Consider the following 9,771-nt stretch of genomic DNA (forward strand, 5'->3'; position numbering starts at 1 on the left):
TTAGTTAAATTAAGTTCAACATGATACTAAATGAGAAAAGCTAACATTACTCTATCAAAATTATTATTACTTTTATTATCATTTACAATTACTATTAAAATATTTTTATTATGACATTGATGGTTCAACTATTATTCTAACTATTCTTACGGATATTATTAAGTTCCAAAAATATTATTAACATTTATGTGATTATAATTTGTTGTCCCTATGTGTAAGTCAAAGTATTAACTATGTGACTTTCAAGATTTATCAATAACACTATTTTTATAGTATTAAATTATCTAGGTGTTCATACTTTTTAAATTAATTATTCTCAAATTCCTATTAGCTAAAGTTATGGGAGTACCCTACAACTTTTACTTCATTAAATATACAAACAAACAAGCAAGCAAATCAATCAATCAATCAAATAAATATTTTTAGTTATTGATAGCTTTTAGTGATTAAGATTTATCTCACAACCCAACCCAGTTCTTAACTAATCTAGTTCACTAACTGGCACTGGCTATTCCAATCTATTCCCATGTAAGATCTAATGGTGAGCTCTGATACCAACAATGTAGCGCCCCCAAAGCTAGCAGCTGACTAATCCAAGAGATTAACTAAATACATAGGCACTACGAATCTAAATCATATACCTAAGCATTTAATTAAGGAATCTGCTATAAAACTTAACCCAAAACTAACTCCACTCAGAAATATATATATACAAAATCTTCTCTCAAATGATACATACACAATAGTCATTTGGTTTACAAATAGAATATACAACAGATTATAACCAACTAAAGAAGTCAACTTCTCGGAGCTTTCGCTGCGCAACTTTGGTCTGTCTCTGAAACTGAAAGTGGTAATAATTAACATTTAACTTCAAAGTAATCATAAGCAAGATTTGGAAAACAATATATGTTTCCGAAAACATTAAATAGTGACAAAGTCACTAAAATAAACAAACATGTGTATGGACAAACTCCTTCGTCAAACAATGTATATATTGAGTGTCGACCACTTCCTTCCACACCCTATTAGCCTATATGATGTCGACCAATTCCTTACACACCTATTAAGCATAAAAGCAGAATTCATGTAGATATAAATGAAGGAGCGTATCCTATACACCTATCGTTTTCCTAATAGGCGTCGACCAATTCCTTACACACCTATTGGGAAAACGAATGGGAATTCTCATTTCCCATAACAATTCATATGGACAACAAAACATTACAGGTCCTTTCCAATCCATGGAAAGATTAACAAAATCAACAGAATTATCATAAAACAAGTTGAATAGTGCATATAATGTACAAACAGGAATGCATGAGTTTGTTAAACATAAACTTTTGTAAAGAAACAACAATGGTTACCATAGAGTCAAATGTATTCCCACCTATTTTGATGACAAGCCACGCCTACCTCGAGATCTACGATCCACTGGTTCGTCCTCAGAATCTATCGTTGTTAATATAGACTAATTGTTAATCACACAAGAAGTCTAAGATTCTATCCAAAAGCTCACACAAGTCTCATAACATTATTTCATACAAATCCATCTAATGGTTCTAAGCCAAAGTCCTCTAAACAAGCCCACTAACTAAGGTCTAGTCTATCTGAGTCCACTAATGGTCAAACTGATGGTCACAGGTCAACTAACAGTCAAGGTCCAAGGTCAGGTCAAGTCCAGGGTCAATGGTTAAGGTCAAGTCAACTGAGGCGACTCAGGTCAGGATCTGTAACTCAGTGAATTAACACCGATTCAACTCAGTCAGATAAATTATCAGGCAAATACTCTATTATGACTAAAAATTCACTTGCAACCTGATTCTATTCATTCGAACAAGGTTCTAAAGTTCAATACAACAATAACATATAGAATTTAAGTTAAGCTTCATAATTAAACTACAACTGTAAGCTTAGCCTATCTGCAAATGCAGTAGTTGCGACATCTGAATCGTCTTATCTCAGACTATAAACAACTCCACCATTCTCAAAATCGTTAACCTATCTCAGAACCTGATATTCATCTAACTTCAAGACCAGAACCACCACAACTCATAACCAGTACAGTCACCTCCATCTGCAACATTAACATGCTTAGCATTTGTAACTGAAATTCAAACCAGTACAGACCACCACCTACTATATCATCTTACATAACCAACAATTCCCCTCCACTGTTCAGTTAAACGCCATCATCACAATCAAAACCAAAACAACTGACTCCACTAGTTCAGCTGAATCATAGCCTATCTCATTCAAATCTTCAATCCCAACACACATCAATCCATTTCAGATATAACTTGTATAATTCAACCACCAATTACAAATCAAATCTAAACAACAAATTTAACAAAACCATTTTAATATTGAGACAATCACCACCACCAACCTACAGTTCATATACCTCATATGATTCTTTCATCTGCACTCAGTTCACTCAAGAATCATTAAATCCTTCTCCATGTGCTTGCACAACCTAACCACAAAACAGGTCCAGCACAACCCACCATATCCATATCAATTCTTAACTCATTAAGAAACTTATAAACTCAATAATATTCATTCATTACTATTTCAGTGATATACTCAAAATCAAGACCACAACAACATCAACTTGAAACACAACAACAAGATAATAATCTTACTAACTTTACAGTAAAAGACAATTACCTTAATTCTGAAATTGAAGTCCTCTCAGTAACTAGGTCTGTAAGTTGGCATCATAATCTTCCTCTTCACTTCATGTTCATCAAAACCCATCTGTTAATTCTTTCTTAACCATCTCAAATCACATGTTCGAGAACAAAACCCTAAGTCCTCAATTTGGGGAAGAACAGGACAACCCTAATTCTCTGATTCTTCATCAAAACAGTTATACATATTCAATTAAGCCGAAACCCCTCTTATAATCACTCAATTACATACTTAATTCCTTATGAATCTTCAATCAATATTAAACTCAGAAACCCTAACTTCCCCCCGACTTACTTTCTCAATACCTAACTGCTTACTTTTGTATTCTTCAACAACATCTTCTAATTCGTATCTTTACCTTCATCAGTTGATTCACCCTAATCAAATCCTCAGAACATCCCTCGAATCCCTCGTAAAAGAGAAGAGCAGAAGAAGAAGAAAATATGCAGAAGAGAGTAGAAGAGAAGAGAAGAAGAATAATGAAGAAGGAAGAAGAAAAGAGAAAGTGAAATTCTTCTCTCGACACGTATGTTGGTGATAAATCCAATGACCCATGATAAAGGACACCCACCCAAACGTTATGGGAAGCCAGGTCGGTTAAGATATAAAATGGCGATTCTACCCTTCGTCATAATTTGATGATATCTTCTTCGTCCGGTATCAAAACGACACGTTCTAGTAGTCCATTCCACGTAACTTTTCGAGGTCCATCTAGCGGTACTAGTTTCGTATCTAGGTCGTTGTTAGATTAATTCCTATTAATTAACGTTCGTGTCATACTAATCGAGTTATAATCGACTAAATCGTCTCTTGACTAGTCTAATAGCGTTGACGAGCTTGAGGGTCTTTACAATTTACTACATGAAAAAAATAAAAATAAACATAAGACTCTCCCTCTTAAATTTCATCTCCAATCTCCAAGGTATTATCTAACAGTTTTTGTTTAAATTTATAAACAAAAGATGATGTAGAGTTAACACATGATCATGAAGAAAGTCTTATTTAGACTTTTTCCTCTGCCCTCCATATTCAATGTCATCTTAATTTATGATCTCCACCTTTGCATTGGAGATGAAGATTTAGTGGATAAGATCTTAAATCCTAGGTGTCTTGCAAATTTAAAACCTTTATCTCTTGCATAGAGATACTCTCATTCATTGGAAAGAAGGACTAGAGAATCACCTTTATTTTTGAGTGTTTTCGGGAAGGTTGGCGCGGTGCTCTCAGAGTCAGAAATTAGTTAAAGGATTGAGCAATGCTACACTTACCGGGATATACCGTGTTATATCTCAAGTGAAAGAAAGAAAGAAAAAAGTGGGGTCCGCTGTGGAGATTTGCAGGGGATAATTTAAAGGTGGGTCTACTCTTTTTTATTCTTACTCGGTATATATTATTCTTACTCGGTGTATGTTGCCGAATTTTTATCCCGGTATACCTAGAAATAGTATTATTGTGGTATTGTTTGTAAAATTAAATTATGGATACGTAATACGTTGGACGGTGAAATTATGGATATTTAGTTTCAAGGCCTACAATTTTATCAGGGAGTTCCTTTATATACCCCTAGAAATACTAGTGGTACCCCATTAGTTAGTTATGTTGGTTATAATCTGGTTAACATGAAAATCGTTGGATTAGTAAAAAATTTTGATATGGATACCCCATTATAAAACCACCAAAAAATTGTAAAAGGAAAAAAAAATTCTGGTATAAATGCATCATCTTCAGTATTCTCAGAGATTGTGAACGCTTCAGAATCATCCGTTTTTATGAATCGTAAAACAGACAACACAATGAACATGCAAATAACTGAAAATGATTATTGACCAATAAAAACTATGATAAGTGATAAATGGTCGAATTCAAAAGGTAGTATAACGATTATATCTTACGCCTAAAATTGGCCAGGTAACAGGGGAGCTGGAGCAAGAGGAGATCCCAAAACACCTAGCAAAACCCTGATCAAATCTGGTCTAAATTTGGATGCAGCGGTGCACACAGAAAAAGATTTCCAAGCAACAATTAACTTCTTTTTATTCTTACTATAATTGCAATTTCCTCCTCTTGCTCGTAGTAGTGTTACATGTACATTACAATGGTGATCGTCATCAATGCCCAAAAGGGAATCAAGATCTGGGTCTTCCATTAAAGGTGTTAAAGTTCCTGCAGGTCGATGGTTGATTTTGCATGAAAAAGATCTCTACATAATCTATCCACTGTTCATTCCTATATGATCAAATAGCACTGCCTCTTCTTCTTGATAATCCATCGTTTCCAATCACATATTAGTATCGTACAAAAAGTTAAATTTGATCCTCACATTAGCTTTAGCAATTTAACTAATAACAGGAAGTGAAAGAGACCAAGATCTAACATCATTAATAAAACGAATGAAAACATTAAAAACAAAGCTAATACAAGTGTAGATGTAGAAATATTCAATGATACCTTTCGCCATTGTTTTTGTAGGTACACATTTCATCTTCTACCACGTGTCCACAAAGGTACACGTGGAGGACATGCGGCTAAGAGCATCAAGATATGATATCACACGTGGACAACCAAGAGTCACTTTATCATATCCCCAGAAAGATCTAAGATCTACGGCTGGGGATAGTCCGACTGACGCAGATAAGACAGTGGCAGAGGACAGCTGTCTATCGCGGACAGACATCTCAACTACCCGCATTAAATACCCTCAACCAACATACGTGTCAGTCAGCTTGTGTAGGAAGCGCAGATAGCACTGTGTATTCAAACAGAACACGCAGATAAAGCCGAGAACACGAAGACTTCTGCGTAAGCGGCACAAGACACAAGAGGATAAGGTTATAACGGGCTTCAGAAGTGGACCCCACGTAACCTCCCTATAAATACCCCTCCCTCCCAAGTGAAGGGGGGAATCGGAGAAACATTGAGAGGAGAATAGGAGAGAGACAGAGAGATAGAGAAAGTGTAAGTGAAGTTCCTCGTGTTACGCAGGCTTATGTTGATCTCAAAGTCATTCGACTATTTCTGTAACCATCATACATATAATGAAAAACCCAAACCCGCAGACAGATATTTGAGTGATGAATCATATAAGTTAATCGTTTCATCTATATTCATGCATTTATACTTTACATGTTCGATTCGATACTTATGGTATATCATGTTCGTATGTTTTATACTTCATCCATTATTTATCTTATTGTGCAACCTAAGAACAATGATTGTAGTTGATGAGACGAGGAAGAGTATTAGAACTCTGAGTCAAGGATTCGACATAACCAATTAATCCCCCTCAGGCGCAGCTTATTTACTGTATTGTCATGAGTCTGCGCGCATTATTTGTGAATACTCAGATGACAATGATCTTTGTGTTCACAATCTGGCGCTAGAAACAGGGATCTTCATCCCGGTAAAAGATTTATCTTCTCCTGTGACTTGTTTCAGGCTTCGTTTTCTGAAAATAACGACACATGGAACACTACGGTTTTTCCCGTTCATGATTTCAAAAACCAAAATTTTGAGCAGATCCAAATTAATCTAAGTAGATCTGATTCTTCATGCAATTTCTAAGTTTTCACGTCTTTGAAAATCAAAATTATGAACAGATCCGCGTTTATCTAAGTAGATCTGATTCTTCATGCATTTTCTAAGTTTTCACGTCTTTGAAAATCAAAATTATGAATAGATCCGCGTTTATCTAAGTAGATATGATTCTTCATGTATTTTCTAAGTTTTCACGTCTTTGAAAATCAAAATTATGAACAGATCCGAGTTTATCTAAGTAGATCTGATTCTTCATGCATTTTCTAAGTTTTCACGTCTTTGAAAATCAAAATTATGAACAGATCCGCGTTTATCTAAGTAGATCGGATTCTTCATGCATTTTCTAAGTTTTCACGTCTTTGAAAATCAAAATTATGAAGAGAACCGCGTTTATCTAAGTAGATCTGATTCTTCATGCATTTTCTAAGTTTTCACGTCTTTGAAAATCAAAATCAAGATTTTACACTTTTGAGAACTCAAAACGCTAATAGATATCACGTGGGGCCCATTGTCTTCGTGATTTTTTCTCTCTCTTTCAGGAAAATATTAAAAGATGGAGAAAAGCAAAGATGTCGGGAAGACAAAAGCTTCGTCAAAAGAGATGCCAAGGACAACCCCAGTGGTAACTAGGAGTAAGCAGAGAGGTTAAAATCTAAAGGCAGCGGATAGGGCGCAGGATAATGCAGAAAGCACGACCTCCATCAATGCCAACATCATCGCAGCAAACGCAGTAAATGCCGCGGCAGCCAAAGCAGGAGCTTCAAGAGCTGGTGGATCCAGAGTTGGAGCTCCCAGAGTAACCAATGCTCAACTACAGTAACATCATGAAGTCGTAGCAGAGTCAGGAATATAATAAGCCCTCAATGGGATGCCCTTAACCAACGAACTGAACATACCTTTTCCAGCCAAGCAACCGCTTCTAATAGCAGGTCAACCCTCACAACAACCGTCGGGATCCCAAGGTGCACGGTTAGACCCACCAGAACAAGTAATACAGATCGTGGATGAGGAACAAACCATAGCCGCTGATGAGCAATTGCGGGCACGAACACCAAATCAAGGGTCAAATCATTCCGCTCAGATGATGGCCGAGCTGACAGAATTAAGGAAGAACCAGAAGGCATACGCATATGATGTGGCAATATTAGCACAAGAGAACCAAACACTCAAGGAAAGACTCATTCATAGCGCAGAGGTAGAAAACCAACGCGACGAAGCTAACTCCAAGGCCGTAGCACCTAATCAAGATAGAAGAATGGTGATCGGAAACAACCCACTTCCATTGAATCAAAGAGGAGCAAGGAGCAGCCAAAGATCAGACCCTGATTACAATCCTGAGAACTCGGACTACTACGACGGTACCACCCTCCTACGAGCAAAATCTACCATTCATGAAGAGCACCAGATCGCAATGGAAAATCTGCGTGCTGAGATGCTGGCAGAAATCAAGGAGCTAAAGACTAGGCAGGGAGGCAGAAGACTAGAGCAAGTGATGAAGGAAGCAAACACTACCCCGCTGACGCCACACCTGGCCAGGGCTCCATACCACAGAAATGTTCGGTTCCTACTTTCGATTGCTATGACGGATCAACTGATCCTGCGGCTCATCTTCGATATTATAATCGAATGATGGCCCGTTGGGATAACGAAAACTCCATACTATGCAGATACTTCCCGTCAAGTTTAAAAGGGTCCGCGTTGTCATGGTTTGATAACTTGCCATCAAACTCCATCGACTCCTACGACCAACTCACAGAAAAAATTCTAGCAACATACATGTACAACAAGGTTGTCAATACCGGCATGGACAAGCTATTCTCGCTGGAGATGAAATACAAAGAGACCATCAGAGAATATACTGATAGATGGCACAAGATTTGCCAAGCTATTGGCAACGTAGATCCCGTGGTTAGTATCAACTGCCACAAATGGGGGATGGACAAGATGAGTCCTTTATTTGTCGAGATCCACAGAACCATCCCTACCACCAAAGGAGATCTCCGGATAATCATAGAAAAGCATGCAAGGTTAGAAGAAATTCAGCGTGAAAATCCCAGAGCTCATACTCAACGTCCCACACGCACAAATTCCGTGGATCAAGCCAGCGGGTCCAAAAGAGGAATCACAGAAGAGCGTCCCAACGAAGAAAGGAAAGAACGAAGGGATGATAGACGAAGAGATGATCAAAAATTTGAAGATCAAGTCTATACCAAGCTGAATACCAGTTATTCGCGGATCCTGAGAGAGATCAAAGGTAGGGATAACTTCGATTGGCCATGGTCCAAGGGAAAGCAGCCTCCTAGATCAGAAAAATCCAAGGAATACTGTGAATACCACTGTTTCAACGGTCATCAAACAGAAAAGTGCAAAAATCTCAAGATAATGATTCAAAAACTAATCGACGCAGGAGACCAGAAGCAACATATACAGAAGATTGATGACGAAGTTAGAAACCAAGAGAGGCAAGCAGGTTCAATTACCATAAGGCAACCGCACCCTCAACACGATTTCATGTTCAGAGATTCAAGGACCATCCCTAACCGCCCAGATTGGGAAGAGATTGAGAAAAAAATTCGAAGATTATTGTGAGCTTTATAAGATCGACGGGAAAGAGGTAAACAAGAACGAACAATGGATGGATGCGCCCATGACTTTCGATGCAGATGATGTAGAAGAAGACATGGAATACCATAATGATCCTCTAGTCCTCACACTCCCAATAGCAGGGTGCAATGCCAAGAAAATTCTCATCGATGGAGGAAGCTCAGTCAACGTCCTGTTCTATGACACGTTCAAACGTATGGAACTCAACAACAAGCAACTGCTGTCATCTTACTACACCATCTACGGATTCAACGACGCATATACAAAGCCCCTAGGGGACATTGTCTTACAAGTAGACGCAGGGCCCATGAAAGTGGACACTCGATTCAGCGTCGTAGATGCACCTTCACCCTACAATGCCATCATCGGAAGAAGATGAGTTCACAAGCTCGAGGGAGTAGCTGCAACCTACCATCAATATCTCAGATTCCCAACACCTCTGGGAGTCATGGAAATTAAAGGAGACCAAGTAACTGCGCAGGAATGTCAGACCTTACAGAATCAGATCAATAATGAGCGGGAAGAAAAGCACCAGTCCCGAAGATCCAAAAATAAGGAGATAACCATAGGTACATATCTGGAAGAAATCTCCGGAAAAAGCCTTCTGAACGTAAGCACCACTGGCAGCGCAGAAGCAAGTACCTCCGCGACAAAAGAAGACGGAGAGCCCACCAAATAGCAATCAAAGAATGTTCCTCTCTTGGGGGAACCAAAACCCACTTTTACACCTGTCGAAGCAGCTAAAGAAGTCAACATAGGTACTGAGGGAAACTAGAAGATTATCAGAATAGGCACCTTGATGGATGAAGAAAGAGAAGCCGCGCTAATCAAACTTCTAAAGGAATACGCGGACATCTTTGCTTGGAAATTGGGGGACATGCCGGGAATTGACCCAAAATTAGTTCATCACGAACTTCGAATAAAACCAGGTACCCCCCC

The 9,771-nt window shown here is 38.2% G+C and overlaps 1 long non-coding RNA gene across 3 annotated transcripts in view; it reads right to left on the reverse strand.

Annotated features, from left to right (window-relative positions):
- LOC113297424 overlaps nucleotides 1–3,180 on the reverse strand; it is a 7,543-nt gene extending 4,363 nt beyond the window's left edge. For all 3 annotated transcript variants that reach the window (XR_003333471.1, XR_003333474.1, XR_003333472.1), the window contains exon 1: nucleotides 2,072–3,180. This is a non-coding gene — a long non-coding RNA (uncharacterized LOC113297424). The remainder of the gene's footprint in view (nucleotides 1–2,071) is intronic.
- Nucleotides 3,181–9,771: the final 6,591 nt, after the last annotated feature.

This window comes from Papaver somniferum, chromosome 7 (genome assembly GCF_003573695.1).
Source record: "Papaver somniferum cultivar HN1 chromosome 7, ASM357369v1, whole genome shotgun sequence".
Lineage (NCBI taxonomy): Eukaryota > Viridiplantae > Streptophyta > Magnoliopsida > Ranunculales > Papaveraceae > Papaver > Papaver somniferum.